General features: G+C 33.6%; 1 pseudogene; it reads left to right on the top strand.

Moving 5' to 3' along the window:
- Window positions 1-16,323, top strand: part of LOC149150727 (putative galactinol--sucrose galactosyltransferase 1) — an 81,852-nt pseudogene extending 65,529 nt beyond the window's left edge.
- Window positions 16,324-19,292: the final 2,969 nt, after the last annotated feature.

Here is a 19,292-nt window from a genome sequence, read left to right as displayed (position 1 = left end):
ATTAATTAAAACGAAAAGTTCCAATTAACTAATATCTATAATTGATCATAACTTCACTAGGGTATTCAGATAGATTTATATTCAATCTTATCTTACCCAGATTTCCCATTAATTTCAAACATATGCTGAGATAAAAAAAATGATTACATAACAAGAAGCATAAGACTCACATGAACACAAGCTACTTCAAAATGAATCCAGAATCCTTCTATTAATCTTAGAAGAACTCAGAGAATTACAATTATCCTTACTAGTTTATTGTAAGGGTGCAACCCTTCATACTTCAAGCTACAAAGTATTTATAGACTTGTCTTCAAAATATATTGATTTCAAAATCAAGATTTATTTACAAAATATCTTTTGAAGCTAATTACAAAAATAGAAATAGAAAATAGGAATTTTGAATTGCTTGGACATCTTATACAAAATTTAAGGCTTATGCTGACGACTGAGGCTGTAAAGCTGTTATTCGGTTGCCTTTCCTAGCCATCTGTCCTTTTGCTCTTAAAAAATTGCATCGTGTTGCTGAAATTTTGTTGCATTCTACTTGAAACCTATTGTTTTATCAATCAATGAGCTGACATATTTTCTCCCATCTGTCTTCATAAGTAATGGAAATATTTATCAATTTCCTGTAAGTCTCATCCGCTTCAGTGCATTTATGAAAGGTGGGCTTGACTATGAACAAGTTCTTAATCTCATGCTGGATTAGTAAATCAAAAATCAATCATTCAATAAAATCCTTTCTTGTAATGGTTGCCTTGATCTTAGCAAATTTGGATTTGTCTACAACGATAGAATGCAATCTACGATGGTATTCTTCAAGAGGAACCAATCTATCTCCTATCCCTAATAGACCTGAAAGTCCTTTTTGATGTAGCACATTGATTTTTTTTTTTTTTTTTATGAAACTTATTGGTGTTAGCTTCTAGATTATGACACTTGTTTTCTAATTGAAACATCAAATTTCTCTTGGTAAGTATCCTCCTAACTTCCCGAATGATTCATTCTTGTCTTCAATCTCATAATCTTCAAGTTCTTCCTTTTTTTTGAATTTAAAATACTGATTAATGTGTTGCATCTCCTATTTTATGACATAGGTCATTATTCACTTTTTCTATTACTTCTTTTGATTTCTCGAGTAATTTTCTTGGTAAAACATTATTTCTATTAAAGGCCACAAGTGAGTTATAGATTCATTGATATCCAACCATATATTTTCTTTGGATTGTGCAATAGTTTGAGCAATAACAGATTCATTTTCAAGGGCCACTATTCTCTGAGTCAACCTATGACTCTTCTGTAGTTTTGAAAAGTGAGCATTGTCATGTTTTGATTTTATGCTCCTAAAGATAGCTAAGTTCAGCTTTGAACTTTTTAATCTCTTGGTCCTTAGTAACAAATTTTCCATTACTTTATCTAAATCAGGTGTTGAATCAGTGGACTATGTTTCTACTGTAATAGTTATTGTAGTGGAAGTTCCTACTGTTGAATTACTTGCAATGGAATTTCCTTCTCTTGAAGTACCTTCTATTGAAGTACCTACAATGGAAGTTGTTTCTATGGGAATAACTGCTGATACATTAGCTTGTTGTTATTTTTCTTTTAATAAAGTCTCCAACTCAGTCTCCATCTTCTGTATTTGCAAATTCTATTCAACTATGATCTTGAACATGTTTTATTTCTCCTTTTCCAATTCACCAACCTCTTTAGTTTGTGGATCCTCTATAGTAGGAAGTTTAAGTTGCTCCCGTAATGATAAGATAGCAACATCTTTTCTCTTGATCATTTCTTCAACTGCTTTCACATCACTAGGATCATATCCTAGCTTAATCACCAAATATTCTAAAGATTTAATCTTAGTATCCTTAGCCAGAGATGATATTTTTTCCAACTTTAACTATGACTGAATATTATTTAATGAAACTTGCAGCTTGGATGCTGCCATAGCTGAGCTAGTCAGAGTGGAATAAATCATTTCTCCATCTTGCTTGTGTAAATCAATCTGGTCAATAACATGAATTTGTTTAGTATCAAAAGAAAAAATAGATTTCTTATAATATTCTGCAGTCCTAGGGAATGGAACTTTAGGTTCTAGGAGGGCCATCTGAAACTGTCCTTTCTTAGTATCAAGTGCAGAAAGAAGTTTGTGCTGAGAAGCTGAAGTTTGCTTCCAAAATTTAGAATAGGTAGTGGCCTTTAATGCTTATTTTTTCTTTTAATATCCATATATCTAGAGAAATTACTTGGTTCTGTTGCACTCTGAGTTGGATCTTATGTCTGAGATGTTTCTAATGCACTTTGAGACACTGAGGATACAGGAGAACTTGAGAAAATCTCCTCAATTATTAGAAAAGTTGTAGCATGAGGACTTGTCAATACCAATGTTATTTGTTCCTGTGAACTTTCTTCCTGAAAATGTTCTTCAAGTGGAATAATTTTCTTTCTTTTCTTAAAAAATATCAAATATTTCTCTTGAACTTATGAAATAGAAGGGGAAATACTTTCCCTTATTCTATTAGCCTGCCTCTCTTTTGGAACTAGAGTTTGTGATGTTGTTGAAATGAAAACTTGTTCTTCTACTTCATGTAATGTATTTTCCTACCATTCTACTTGATTCATTTATTGTTCTATTTCTTGTCTGGGTGTGTGTGCATAAGGTGTCTTTTTTTGTTCTACCCTTAACTTAGAAATAATACTCAAGGGTTCATAAGACTAGGTAAAGCTTAATTTTAACTTCATCTATTTCAAGAGAAGGTCTGCCTCCTTTGCTACTGCCTTGGTGTTACAAATGAATGGTCCAATTTGCGCTTTCAACTTGAATTGAGATTTATTTTTACTTGACAAAAAATGCAGCTCATCCATGTTCATCATTTGTTTGATATATTCTAATGCAAATATTATGATTGGCACAAAGTTTGGAAGTTTGTATGGAGGAAACTCACATCCATATATTCAATTTTCTGTGTAATTTTGATATAGATACCAATCTCCAGTTCTTGTCTTCTCACTAAAGTGAAGAATTATTTTGATTTCAGGTGAAATCCTAGGAACAATATCATTACCAAGCATGCATGAAGCCATATGTAGAAACTAATTTACATAATCACTGAAATAATATTCATTAGTATTCTTCCTCACCAAGGAAGTCCAATGAATTATAGTCTGAGGATTTCCCCATTCATTTCACTTTTTTAATGGAAACTAAAATTTACCTATTTGATAAAACAGGAACAAGTACATAATAACTAATTTTTATTTTGAGGCTCCTTCAGTAGAAAACTTTAGAAACTAATCATGAATATATTTTGCCAAATATTGACTGTAATTGATCACAATTGATGGTTTATCACCTATTCAAAACATTGATAAAAATCCTAAAATGACTTCATTGACCCATTGATTGATTAAATAACCTAACAGACATGAAACCATTGAAATAACCTATCTAGTCATCTCTGGAAACATTGAGGAAGGGTATGGTGGAATTGTTTTTGGAAATTCTGCATTTTCAGGTAAAAATATTTCAAAGATTTTGGCTCTTTGAGGAAAAGTAAGTTTCTGATAGATTTCCAAGAGAGAATCTACAAAAAAAGGATGCAGAGGGCAAGGAAGATTTTCTTGAAGTTTAAAAACATTGGAAAATCTCACTAATTTATTGATATATTTGTTAAATTATTGAAATTTATAATGAATTTATATATAGTCTCTATATAATGTTGGCGATTTTTAAGGTAAAATAATTTTATATTCTAAAATTTTGGCGAATCATATTTTATAAAAATTGGAAATTGGTGAATCTTTTTTGTGGAAAAATCATGGAAAATTAGCCCACTGGGTGAACATTATCCCCTAAAATGTTCCATGGTAGAGGGGTTGAGGGTTTGATTTGAAGAAGTTATCATATTGACTAAGGGGAAACAGTAAAAAAACATATCGTTATTGTGGGGAATGAGGCTCTCTGACTTGGGATATACCTAAAGTCACACTAGGTTACAAATTCAGGAAAGAAATAAGTCTGAGGGAAAATCAATTGAGGAAGGAAGGAGTCCCATATACTCAATTCATCACTAGCATCTAATAATTTCTGTTTTTCCCAACTGTGAAGTTCATAGAGGTAAAACTCACATTGGGTTTTTGAAATCTTATATTGCTCGTAAACTAAGGGAAATTTATCCAAATCTATAATAGGGGCAATAATGGGTTTTCTACAACTACCTTTGTCTTTCCTTTATATGATGATATGATGAAAGAGGAAATTTGATGTAAAAATGTTTTTTATCGGGAAATCGACTGGTTGGTGCAGTGGCAGATGTTGTACGCTAATGCTGCTTGTAATGGACCTATGCGGGTACAAGAGGAAGGAGTGAAAAGAATGAGAAAAACAGTCTGTGTTTATTTTATTATGTGGGGATTTAACCGTTTGAGGCTAGATTACGTATGTGATAGTCATTAATGGGAGCGAGGATTTTAATCACAACGGTCATGGTGGAATAATAGTTAATCAATTTGGAGCGAATGAGATGTTGACAAATGATGGGAGTTGAATGGTGATTGGTCATTGGTGGGAGCGGTAGTGAACAAGAGATGATTTTTCGGGGGGGGGGGGTTAGGCGGTTTATGGTTTTAGAGGGGAGGGGTCCAAAATGAACGTGAGGGAGACACGTTGGCATAGGCGTGTTTCATGAATGAACTTTTCGGACCCCCCCACCTTTGTCAAATGTCAGAAGCACAGGTGGGTATGAAATGTTTCCCCAGCTGTTGATCCATGCGGGGAACATCCCGATGGTTGATAACCATGTGATACATATGATATACAAAAAAGACATCAAATAATTATTTATGAATGATTAATTAATCGCAAATCAATGTTTAAATAATGATTTAACAATTAAGAATGTCCACGACGATATTTAGACTAGCGCGCCATTTCCATGGGATTTTATTTCTCTTTTTCTCTTTTTATATCCATTTATTTTTTCTATATTTCTTTTTCTTTATACATCTATATATATACATATTTGTTTATTTGTTTTTCTTTTGTTACAAAAGTTAAAATGTACATGATATAAATATGTTACAAGACAATGTTTATTAGGATCCACATTATCACCCTTGAAAACAGTTCATATTGATCACTTATGAATTTTTCATGATTATAGCTTGAATGGTGGAGGTGAACCAATATTTTAATCTTCTTGATCAATAGGATTTTAGAAGTTGTTCAAGCAGGTCTAGTGCTACCTTTGTCTACCGTGAATAGAGTGCAGATTAACTTTTGTTTCTTTTAACTCGTTGATTTTAGTTTCTCAGTTTTCATTTTGGTACAACCTTATTCACAAGGTTTTCAATACAATTTGTGCTTGTTTTTATTGTCATTCTTGTGGTTTAATATTATTTATAACTTTTCGAAAGTTGAGTATTGGTAATTCTTGGCAGTTGTGAGAATTGGTTAGGCAAAAATTAAAATTATAACAGGTATATGTGAAATGAGCACTCATATTTTCACTTTGTGTTGGTTGGGTTGCTCTTACGTCCTCATAAGGAATCTACAATGATCCAACATTGTTGGTAATGTTTGCCTCTACATGCAACAATTTTTTGTTGCGACTAATGAGAATGGGAAATCCTCAACAATAAAACAGATATTGTTTATCTCATGTCCATTCTAAATTCTAATGCTTTTCTTGGTTCTATTTTCTTGTTCCATTTTTTTTTTGCTTTGTTTTTATTGTGGGAGGTGGGTGAAGGTTTGATTTATTATTTTTTGAATGTGATAGTTATCAAGTTGCTTTACATTTTAGTTTGAGGTTTCCTGTTTATTGATTTTATCAGGGTTATTGATTTTATCAGGGTTATTGGTTGTTTGTGTGCATAAATGTTGAAGGTTTGATTATCTATTGAGTGATATAGTCATCAAGTTGTTTTACTTTTCTGTTTGAGGTTTATTGATTTTATCAGGGGTACTAATTTTGATTGAGTTTCTCCTTACAATTTGTTTATAATTGTTATTGCAAGTTTTTGATTGGTTGTTTGTACCCATAAATGTCTTAATGATGCATACAACTTTTCATTTAGTTTTCAAGGAAGCTTGATTCCCTTTTCAGTAACCTATTTTGCAGGATGTTTTTAATGCCTTTTTACCATTCAGTCTATTGAAATATATTGTTTTGTAGTTTTTGTGGTTTTTTTGGGGGGTGGGAGCTTTACCTTCTTTTCAATAGTGTAATTTGTAGTTTTGTAGGCTATATTTGGTCTTTTATTGGGACTAGAAAATTCAAGATTCTCCAATTCGTAGAATGGTTATTCCCTGTGTTAGGTCCCTATAATACTACTGATGCCCCCATTAATATTGTAGTTGTATCCCTTATTAATATTGTTGTGCCCCTATTGTCCCCATATTGTTATTACTGTGCCCCATAGAATCCCTCTATTGTTATTTTGTGCCCTTATATTATTATTGTTAGGTCGGCTTGGTTATACTGTGATCCCTTAGACTCCTATATATAGAAAGGAAGTTTTGTCATTTGAATCATCCAAGAATTGTCCATTTATGTAATGTAAAGGAGGTTTCCCCCTCGAAGAGGCTGAATTCTAAGGCGTTGATCTATCTTTTCTATCTTTTTGTGATCTGGTTTCATAACATTTGGTATCGGAGCTTTGGATTCTAGGGTTTCGCTGCTCCAAATAGGTCATCGTGGAATTTTCACTATAACTTTTTGCTGTGATGTTTCAAAAGCGAAAAAAAAAACCCATTTGAGACAAAATGACACTGAACCTCAAATCCAAATTTCAGAGCTTTTTGCTCTATATTTGCGGAGATATGATCTGGGGAAGTTGGTCTTTTTGCATACTCTTGAATTACATTCCAAATAGGTGACCTGGTGAAAATCATCATAGCTTTCTCTCTGAGCATCGGATTGAAATTTTGTAAGAAGGTACAAAAAGAGGACAGATTGTAGTTTCTTGTATATATTTTTTAGAGCCAAAGGTCAAAATAGTGACACATGACACATCATACAAGTTCGTTCTTTTGGAAAGTTCTATAATCAGGTCATCTTGGGAGATTGTGCATAACTCTTCCTTGGAGAATCCAATTTGGATCAGATTGGTGGCATTGGAAAGAGGACACAGAGGGCTCCTATAGGTCACAATTTCTGAACTGGATGATCTGAAATTACAGAGATACATTAGATTGAATATCAAGATCCTACAAAGTGAAAAAAAGGTGTGTAGTTTTTTTAAAATTTTTGCGTAAGCTTGGTTTGAAAAATTAGTTTGAAGGAATTCAAAGGGCATAGTAAAGAATTATTATCAGTAATTGATGCCCCGAGGAAAGAAAATGCAAACACCTAGTAAGAAACCTGAAAGCTCTAGCATGACTCATGAAGAAGAGGAAGAAATGCAACATGATATATCCAAATTACGAGACCAAGTGCAACAAGTGTCACTTGCACAAAAAGTAACAGAATCTAAGATGGATGGTTTAAAGAAAGATGTAGAAGCTAAGATGGATGGTTTAAATAAATGTGTAGAAGCTAAGATGAATTGTTTAAAGAAAGGCATAGAAGTTAAGATGGATGGCATGGAAGCTAAGATGAATGGCATGGATGCTAAAATAGATGGCATGGATGATAAAATGGAAGAATTGAAGATAAATATGAATAAGTTGCTACAAGAAATGGTCAATAATGGTGAAAGGGTAGTAAAGGAAACTCATGATGAAAACAAAAGAAATGTTAATCATGATTCCATAGACTCTAATGTTGGATCGAAGACCCACCATATTCCAAAAATCGATATGAGGAAGTTTGATGGCAAGGATCCCGCAACATGGATATTACAGATGGAGCAATTTTTTGATCTCAATAATGTGAAAAACACACAAAAGGTACATATTGCAACTTTATATTTGGAACCAAATCAGTTTGTATGGTATCAATGGCTTTGTTCTCATAAACAAATTATCACTTAGGCAATTTTTATGGAAGAATTGACAGCACATTATGAGGATACAAAAAGAAACACTTTTTTTAGCCAATTGATAAGTCTCAAACAAAGGGGTTCAATAATGGAGCACATTGAGGAGTTCCAAAAATTGAACATAAGGGTAAAAAAATATTCTAGAGGAGCAAAGGATTGATGTGTTCATAGGGACTTTAAAGGATAATATCCAACATGATGTTCACCTTTGGGAGCCTGATTCATTAGAGAAGGCATTCAGGTTAGCAAGGAAAATGGAAAGCAAAATTATGGAAACCAGGAAGCATACCACTCACAAATATAAATATGGAAGTGTTGTTGCCCCTAGCCTTCCACAACCTATAAGGTTGACACCACAACAATTGGAAGAAAAAAGAGAAAAAGGGTTGTGTTACAGTTGCGATAGCAAATACACTAAAGGTCATAAGTGTGCTGAGAAGAAATTACTCTACATAGATTATGAAGAGGAAGAAGAAAAGGAGCAAGAAAGGTCAAAAGAAGAGGATATACTCCAGGAACAAAGCCTAGATAAAGAAGAAATGAATCCGACCATATCTTGTAATGCATTGGCTGGAATTACCACTCCTCAAACCATCAAGATAGAAGGACAAATCAAGAAGAAAAAGGTAATAGTGTTGATTGATTCAGGAAGTACCCACAATTTTATTCATTGTAAGATAGCAAAAGAATTGAATTTCTTCCTATATCCAGCACTAGAGTGTCAAGTGATGGTTGCAAACGGAGGAACGATAAATTGCTCTGGAAAGTGCCATAATCTCAAGCTATCCATGGGAGAATATGTATTGAAAAGCCCAATGCTTTCAATTCCAATGGGAGGTGCTGATGTTGTACTAGGAGTCCAATGGCTACAATCCTTGGGTACAATAGCTTTTAACTTTCAAGAACATTTCATAAAATTCTATGCGGAAGGAAAGGAAGTTGAATTAAGGGGTACTGCAGGGAAATTGGGAAAGATAATAAGCTCTAACGGTATGAAAAATCTTCTAAAAAAGTAACAACGAGGTGTAATTGCACAATTATGTTCGCTAGATGTTTCCACATCGAATTCATCTATTACTCTAGATCTCCAAAAAGTCTTGGACAATCATTCCAAGGTATTTGAGACTCCCAAAGGTCTCCCACCTATTCATGATCATGATCATGCTATTCATTTGATTCCAGGAAGTGTTCCTCCAAACATCAGGCCATACAGATATCCTTATGCCCAAAAGAGTGAAATTGAATGTATGGTTGAATAAATGCTTGAGGTTGGTATAATTCAACCTAGCCAAAGTTCTTTCTTTGCTCCAGTAGTATTGGTGCACAAGAAGGATGGATTATGGTGCATGTGTCTGGATTATTGGGAGCTCAACAAGCTCACTATTAAAGATAAGTTTCCCATTCTTGTCATTGATGAATTATTGGATGAATTGTATGGATCAATTTACTTCACCAAGTTAGATCTTCATTCAGGATATCATCAAATCAAAATGAATACTCAAGACATTCTGAAAACAACATTTAGAACTCATGAGGGTCACTATGAGTTTTTGGTCATGCCTTTTGGCCTTACCAATGCACCTTCAACATTTCAAGGTTTGATGAATTCCATTTTCAAACCCGTCCTTAGAAAATTTGTGTTAGTATTTTTTGATGTTATTCTAATTTACAGCAAGTCGTGGAAGGATCATGTTGAACACGTTGACAGGGTGCTACAAATATTGGAGGAGAAACAATTATATGCAAAAAGATCCAAATGTTTCTTTGGAGTACAAGAGGTGGAATATCTGTGTCATATTGTATCTCATGAAGGAGTTAAGGTAGACCCTAGCAAAATTAAAGCCATTAAGGAATGGGAAATCCCCACATCCATAAAGCATTTGCGAGGATTTCTCGGGTTGACAGGGTATTATCGCAAGTTTGTTAATAATTATGGAAAAATAGGAGCACCTCTAACAACATTGTTGAAGAAAGATGCATGTTCATGGAATCCAAAAGCAACAAAGGCCTTCGAAGAGCTTAAAGAGGCAATGTGCCAGGCACTGGTCTTAGCTACACCAGACTTCACAAAAACCTTTATTGTGGAATGTGATGCTTCTGGAAATGGAATTGGTGTTGTTTTAATGCAAGATGAAAGACCCATTGCTTTTGAAAGTCATCCAATCAAGGGAAAGTATTTACACAAAGCTATTTATGAGAAGGAAATGTTGGCAATACTACATGCACTTAAGAAATGGCGACCCTACCTAATGGGAAGACACTTCAAGGTAAAAACAGATCATGATAGCCTTAAATACTTTTTAGAACAAAGATTATCCTCTGAAGAACAACAAAAATGGGTCACAAAGATGTTGGGTTATGACTTTGAAATCATATACAAAAAAGGGAAGCAAAATGTTGTGGCAGATGCACTCTCAAGAAAGGATGAGGATGTGGAAGCATTGTTGTGTGCCATTTCTATTATCCAACCAGATTGGATAAACAAAGCAAAGAAGGAATGGAAGAATTATGAAGAAGTGTGGGAACTTATTCAAAAGTTACAATAAGATTCCGGTACATCTGATACATTTAGCTGGAAAAATGATTTGTCATGGTACAAAGATTGCTTATACCTCTGTAAGAATTCCCAACTCAAACAAAAGATTGTTTTGAAATTGCACGCTTCTCCCTTAGGAGGGCACTCAAGATTTTTAAAAACTTACCACAGGGTTAAGAAGGAATTTTTTTTGGGATGGCTTTAAATTGGATATTTAAAAGTTTGTGGCGGAATGTTTGGTATGCCAACAAAATAAAGCTGAAAGAATTAAGACACTAGGTCTATTACAACCTTTATCCATTCCAAGCCAACATTGGGAGGAGGTTTCAATGGATTTTATCATAGGTTTACCCAAGTCTGAGGGAAATATTGTCATCATGGTGGTAGTTGATAGACTTACCAGGTATGCACACTTTTGTGCATTATCACATCAATTTAAAGCCATTACAATTTCTACGGCATTTATGGAAACAATTCAAAAGCTACATGGAAACCCAAAAATTATTGTAAGTGACAGAGATCCCATTTTTATAGGAAATTTTTGAAAAAAAATATTTTCTTGTCTTGGTACTCAGTTAGCTCATATCTCATCTTATCATCCTCAATTTGATGGGCAAATGAAGATAGTAAGCAAATGTTTGGAAGGATATATTCGTTGCTTTGTATCTGATAAACAGACACAATGGGTCAAATGGTTTCCTCTGGTTGAATGGTGGTATAACACTTCCTTCCATACTACAACAAAAATGACCCCATTTATGGCACTTTACGGATATCAACCACCATTCATCACATCATATTTAAGAGAAAATTCTAAGGTTCAAGTAGTGGAACATCACATCGAGCACCAACAACAAGTTCTCCAACTCTTAAAGGATGTTGGCGCATAATAGAATGAAACAATAGGCAGATCAACATCGCAGTGAAAGAAGTTTTGATGTAGGTGATTGGGTATTCCTACGGCTACAACCTTATAAACAAATGTCCCTCAAGCAAGCTAAGAAGGATAACAAATTGTCACCAAAGTAATATGGTCCATACAAGGTGTTGCAAAAGATTGGTACTATGGCTTACAAATCAGAGCTTCCTGTATTCGAGTGCACCCAATTTTCCATGTTTCATGTTTAAAGAAGGTTATAGGCGATAAGCTCCTAGTTCAAACAATATTGCCAGAACTTGACGAGGAAGGAAAAATTATATTGGAAATGGAAGCAGTCATAGAAACAAGAACTTGACAACTACGAAATCGATCCATTTCAGAGTATCTCATCAAGTGGAAGAACTTATCCAATGAATATTCCACATGGGAGGATGAGAATTTTATACAGAAGCATCCAAAACTACCCAAGCGTTGAGGACAACACTTTTTTGAAGGAGAGGCGCATGTTAGGTCCCTATAATACTAGTGATGCCCCCATTAATATTGTAGTTGTATCCATTATTAATATTGTTGTGCCCATATTGTCCCCATATTGTTATCACTGTGCCCCATAGAATCCATCTATTATTATTTTTCTGCCCTTATATTATTATTGTTAGGTCGGCTTGGTTATATTGTGACCCCTTAGATTCCTATATATAGAAAGGAGGTTTTGTTATTTGAATCATCCAAGAATTATTCATTTATGTAATGTAAAGGAGGTTGCCCCCTTGAAGAGGCTAAATTCTAAGGCATTGATCTATCTTTTCTATCTTTTTGTGAGCTGGTTTCATAACAGCCTGTAATGAAATTTTTCCTGGAAAATTGTTGTTTGTGAAGATTAGGGGTTCGAAATCAAGCTTAATTTGAAAATTGTTTGTGATGTTAACTCTTTTGATGTGGCTTTCTTCGGGGTAATGATATGATTCATTTTAATAGTTTTTCTATGACAACAAAATGTATTTAGGTTCTGTACGACCTTAAGAAACATAATTTTTCATTTGCTTTTGTTTTTTACACCTTTTTCGGGGAACTTGATCTTGTATGAAGAAGAATAATTGCATTTTCTTTTGTGTTTTACAACTTTGTTTTGGAAGAATTTGATCTTGTATTCAGAAGCCTAGCTACATTTTCTTTTGTGTTTTACACTTTTTTGGGGGTAACTTGATCTTGTATTCAGAATCCTAATTTCAAGGTCATTTTGACTGTTATTTTTTTTTTAGTAGTCTGATAGTTTACATGATCTACTTATGTAAAACCTGAAGTAGTAGAATGTTGGGTATTGGATTCTATTATTTTATATTTTTTTAGTTGCAACATGATTTGGTTAAGAATGAGTTCCACTATTTTATGAAGAAACTACATGTTTATCTCTGATAATAAACACCAGAATGATATTTCGATCTCTTCTTTTCTGGTTTTTAAATTTTGATATGTTTTGATGAGGACTCAGTTTTAATAATTTATGAGAATTTTTAAGGACATACTGAAGATTGCATGCTTAATATTGCAATAAAATCTCATGTAGGAGACTACTATATTAGATTTTTTTGTCTTCAATTTGGATGTTTTCTTTATTGTCAAGAATGGGTTTCGTTAATTTAATGAAAGTGAATTCTTAAGTGTATGAAATCCTTATTACGAACGCCTTGTATTTAGAAAATGTCAACTTCAATATGAAGGAAATTTACAATGCATTTTGATAGCTGCAAGAAGTGCACTTTTTGGGGAATTTTTTGGTTTTTAAGATCACAATTCTTTTCTATGAGTTATGATGGATGATTTTATATGTATTTTTGTAGAGGCCTTCATTTTATGTCTTTGTTCTACTTCAAGCTCTGGTGGATGACATGGAGGATCGGCTCCTATGGGAGAGATGTCCCATTTGAGACTTAATTTTTCCTGGTTGAGAGTAGTGAAGGTTCACCTCTAAGCACTAGCATGGGTGATGGAATTGGAGACCCGACAATCTATGTCATTTTCTTGCCACTGTTGGAAGGATCTTTCAAAGTAGCTTTGCAAGGAAATGAAAACAATGAGCTAAAAATCTGTCTGGAAAGCGATAAGAATTGCATGAATTATGAATGGTTTAAAATTCTTAATATGACTTAATTTTTCAATTCCATAGAGTAAAATAGGCATTTTTCTTTTCTCTTGAATTTACTTCGTATTTGGAATTCCGAGAGATCTTGTAGTTGAGACAACTCAAGGAGTTTTCCTTTTTTGTTTTTGTTTTTGTTTTTGTTTTTTGTTTTTTGTTTTTTGTTTTTAGTTTTTAGTTTTTAGTTTTTAGTTCTTAGTTTTTTAGTTTTTTAGTTTTTTAGTTTTTTGGTTTTTTTTTTTTTTTTTTTTTTTTTTTTTTTGCTGGAACATATCCGTATGAAGTGATTACTAGTGCAACAAAGTGAGAACCTTCATGTTTCAACTTTCTTATTTAATTTCATATCTTTCTAAATTTCAGATTTTAGTATCAATGTTGCATGATTAACATTAATTATTGATAGCGTAGGGATGTTGAGAGGCATTCTAAAACCTTTCTTATTTAATTGCCTCTCTTTTGGAACTTCTCAGCTTTCAGAATCAATGTTATATGATTAATATCAATTATTGATAGCACAGGGCTGTTGAGAGGCATTATAAAACCTTTTCCCATCGTGAAAGAAAGACACCAATTTCTCATGGAATTGAATCTTGGTTCTTTCCAATGGTGTCTGAATTTTTTCTATGTGCTAAAAAGTTTAGCTCACCTTGACTTTTAATTGAGAATGACACATCCATGTATTGTTTTACTAAGTCATTATAAGTTCTCTCTAGTTCTCTGTAGTCTTATGATTTGAATATGTCTCTTGCAGTTACCTGATATACTGAATTGGTTTTGGTGGTATACATGGGACGCATTTTACACAGATGTCATAACTGAGGGTGTAAAATAAGGTTTAGAAAGGTACATTATTTTCCCACCTCCATTTTATGTTCTGTAATCGTATATCAACTCTTATCGAGGTGTAGTTACACAGTGACCTTATCCTAACGGTCCAATTCCAAATGTTTGTGATTTTTTTGTATTTCTTTAACAATATAGAGAAAGGGGGCACCCCTCCAAAGTTTTGGCTTCTTGATGATGGCTGACAATCTACTAAAATGGACCCTAATGCAAAGCCTCCTCCAGTTCGCAATACAACAAAGTAGGTTTGACCTTTTTTTCTTCAAATATGACATTTGAAGACAATAATTCATATCTCTTTGAAATCTGAAGATAATTTCCTTTTGATTCTCAATCTTCTTGCAATATGAATATATTTTCCTTTTTATTCTCAAAGTTCTTATAATTTGAAGATAATTTAATTTTGATTCTCAATTTTCTAGTGGAGCTCTAAACATTATATGGGCTCATAATTCAATTTCGCAAATCGGCTGACACATATAAAAGATAATTATAAGTTTCAAAAAGATGGAAAGATTGGTTAGAGACAAGATGATCTTGCTTTGGACCTCAGACGCATTGTTACAGAAGCAGAGAAGACACACAATTTAAATTAATCTACCTTAACTGTCCATTACGAATTAATCAATTATACTCCTTATTTATCTATATGCTCCAAAGCCTACATTCTAGCACTTGCTTCATGAATTCATAAGCTACATTCTTTGTTTAGTGACTAGTCGACATATTTAAACTATCATTTGTATATGTAGACTACTTACCACCATAGTTTGTTCGGCATGCTACTTTGTTCTAAATTTATATTAAATTTGTATTATTCTAGGTACTTTTATGTTTGATATGCTATCACCAGTTACTGGGGAGGAGTGTGTAACAACCCTGATTTAAGATATACAACTAATTACATTAATTTATGCAATTAAGAATCAACATACAATTATTCAACTAATTAGCATAGAATTTCGAAAACATGAGCAAATATGACTTACTTGTAGTGACGATATTCCTTACTTGTGCTTTCAGAGTTGAACATTATTTTAATTTCGTTAATCGCAACAAAATTTTGGGGATGACTCTCCACCCAACCGTAGGCTCAGTTGCACATAATATTTCTACAACTGGCTACCCTCGAGCCCTCAATCAACGTACTACTGTCAGGGAATCTCATCTTCCTTATCATCTATTAAATAGACCAAACAATGGAAAGGGGTCTGCATGCACACATTCCATGCGTTAACATGCAAATTTTATTTCTTTATTTTAAGTTTTACTTAATTTAATATTTCTCTTACTTTAATTCTTTCTTATTTTTATTCTTTTTTACTTTTTGTTAACTTTACTTATTTTTACTATTTTTATAGTTTACCTTTATATATATTTATTTAGAACTCTAATATTATTATTTGCTATTCTATTCTATTTATTATTATTATTATATTCTCTTTATTATTTATTATTTATTTACTATTATTATCTTTTCTTTAATTTTTTATTATTTATTTACCATTGTTATCTTTTCTTTATTGTTTAGCATGTATTTTCTTATATTATATTATTTTTATTATTATTAGGGGACATTACAGAGTGAAGCCTGATGTTTTTGGAATGGAGAATTATAATTCAAAATTGTCGTTCCCTATTAAGCCTCATGGGATTCTTCATCACCAACCAGACGAGGCATTAGAATCCATAAAATTAAATGGACTCGGCTTAGTCCATCCCAAAACTGTTTTTCAATTTTATGATGATATCCACTCATATCTAGCAAGTGTTGGCATTAATGGTGTCAAAGTGGACATCCATAATATTATCGATACATTAGGTGTAGGACATGGTGGTCATGTTAAATTGGCCAGCCAGTATCATCAAGCAATGGAGGCTTCTATTGCTCAAAATTTCCCTATGTATATGCCGATCCACAATTATGTACGTATATGTTGATCCACAATTATAGATGTATATGATAATCCATAATTATATGTTTCGTTTGCAAAACCAACTTTATTTACTCATCTCGCTATAAATTCATTATGTCAAGGATAGAAAGTGCTAAACTCTATAATGGATCACTTTTATAACTCCAATGTTTAGCTAAGAAATATCAACATCTTATGATAGAAACATGTTAGTTGAAATAAAAAATCATGCTATCATTTAATTTAATACTGAAAATATCTTCTGCAATTTCCTGTAGCGAGGTATTCACTAAGATATCACACTATCCAAATAAGAGATCCAATATACTAGGTAAAATTTAATCATAAAATGGAATAGGGTAATAAACACCTTGCAAGAAATGTTCGACAATCCTGCAACTGCCAAGAAGAGGACTCGTATTTTGCTGGAACAAGTTTCAAAAGCCTGAAATGTATGTTGTCAAGTTGCATAGCTACATAGATGCACTCGATGGGAATATATATTCTTCATTTCTGAGTTTTCCTAAGCATTCCTTAGATGTAACTGCTATACTCACTCATGGAAAAAGACAATTCAAAAGAGTAGAAAAAAAGGAATAAAATCTCACTTAAACCTAGTGCACACAAGTTCATCAGGATCCTACATCACATACCATTCATATTGCTTCTATAGCCTACAATAACATTTTCTTGGGAGATTTTATACAACCTGATTGGGATATGTTTCACGTAACGTCACTTACAAGATATCTATTATCTGTACTTCCAAGTTTATTTATTGTGTTTCAGGTCTATGAACAATAGATGATTATTATATATTTATAATACAAAGTCTTCATCCAATGGATGAATACCATGCTGCTGCCCAACCTGTTGGGGGTTGCTCAATTTATGTCAGGTAATTTTTTTGATTTGTTTTAGTCCTAATGGATGTAAGAGCTATATTCTACAACCTAGATGGAGGAGATGTCTAATAATTTGTGTGTCCATGCATGAGTGTATGCATAATGTTCCAAATGACAAAAAAGGGAAGATTCTTTCTTATCATGGATTCATCTTAAGCTTTGGATCTATTTAGTGTTGAGAGGAAGTAAAAAACTCAAGGCACAGACCTTAATGTGTTTTGTCTTAAAGGACTTTGTCACTACGTGTGGTTTTCACCTTAAGTATGAGGGAACCGTTGCAACCAAATAGATAGGCAGATTAATTTGTTTCTGCTTTACACATTTGACCCTTTTTTGTTTTTGTTTTGGAGGATGCTTCTCTTAACCAATCTAGTTATCTAGGGCAGTTATGTTTCTTTATTATTATATAGTTTTTGAGGTAAACATCTATGGGGGATTTGAATTGGTGACTGAGTTTCTTAACAATGCATCCACTCACCATCAATCTAAAGCCTTGTGAGCATAGTTTTTCAATTTTAAATTAATGACAAATTATTTTTTCCTTGGATTGATATTGGCAGCAAAAAACCTGGTGAACATGAATTTGACATTGGCTAAGGTATATATTATATATAATTAATATGTATATATACATATTAATTTTTTCCCCTTGTCCTATCAAAACTTTCATTTTCCCTGGACGTTGGATATATTGATTATTGCATGCAACAACTCCTAGAAGTTGCAGAAAATGATATCATGGGGTGTAACACCCTCCTCCCACATCTACCCAAGCAATCAGCCAATTGGGGTAAACATGCAACAAGAGGATACTATGATATGATTCAACCTCCTAGGTAACCTTAAGGAAATGGAATCGATGGGAACACAACATACAAACCTCACTCAGGTGTTTTAGGACCCCCAGGAGTTAATCCACCACTCCAGGTGCCCAACCCCTCAATTAACCTAGCATTTAGATGAATTAAACCCAAATTCGCTCCCATAGCAAGGCATGCATGTGACTGTAACCCTATAGTTGCTCTCACAGGCTTGCCTGCCAATGACTAGAGACCCAATTTGTCAGTGCTATGCCATAAACTCTAGGATTTTAGCCAGTTTTTTAGGCCGAGAGCCCAGGTCACTACCCAGAATTGAACCATCTCTTTAGATCAGTAAAATAACATGGAAATGATAGTACCAAAGCAAATACCTATTGAAGACATTAATTGGACCCTTACTAGCCATGACAGGAATTTCATCAAACATATTGCAAATGTGTAATCTACATATGTAATTAACAATTCTGAGCATAGGGGCCTCATACTTAGTTGAGATTCACTATGAAGCATTGTTTCCTTATCACATTAGTTTCCATTTCATCCATTAGGTCATAGATACATTTATCATTCAATAACAAGTAAGAACATGATGAGAGCCACTCATGGATGCTGTCATAAAACATGTAAATAACCACCATAATAGGGACGCAAATACCAATGAATTCACATGCATATAAACAAATATAATCCATTATAATGATCATAGAGATATATTGAGAAATAAAATTTCATTAATGATTCAAAATCCAAACCCAGGATGGGACTCCCAAATTCCACCCGATAGTAGAATGGTTGAGCCAAATCTCTCTTCAGCCATTCACCCCCATGCCATATTCCCATCATGAATGTGGGATCTCATAGAACATGTCAATAAAAAGCCATCTAGGACTTCCAAAGGCCATCCATCTCAACCCATCAAATAGTGATTCCACCTTGTGGTCAGACATCACAAAACCATCATCATATCAGTCTTTATCCAAGCCTTTGAGGGCTCTAGAGCATTTGTCCAACCAAGGCTCCAGGACTAGTAACTCAACCCATAGATTTTACAAGGCTCCAAGGTATTTGGCCAACCAAGGCTCTAGGACTAGCAACTGAACCCACCAAGGGATCTAGAGCATTTGTCCAACCAAGATTCTAGGACTAGTAACTCAACCCAAGTTATTCTAGGGCTCCAGAGAATTTGTCCAACCAAGGCTCCAGGACTAGTAACTCAACCCAAACTAAGGAAACTTGAGAACCAACCAAAAACACAACAATGAAAATAA

The sequence above is a fragment of the Pinus tabuliformis genome, chromosome 9, assembly GCF_031772625.1.
Source record: "Pinus tabuliformis cultivar Carrire ecotype Pingquan chromosome 9, CPIR1, whole genome shotgun sequence".
Lineage (NCBI taxonomy): Eukaryota > Viridiplantae > Streptophyta > Pinopsida > Pinales > Pinaceae > Pinus > Pinus tabuliformis.
The sequence above is the reverse complement of the archived record's forward strand: the minus strand, read 5'-3'. Positions and strand labels throughout refer to the sequence as shown.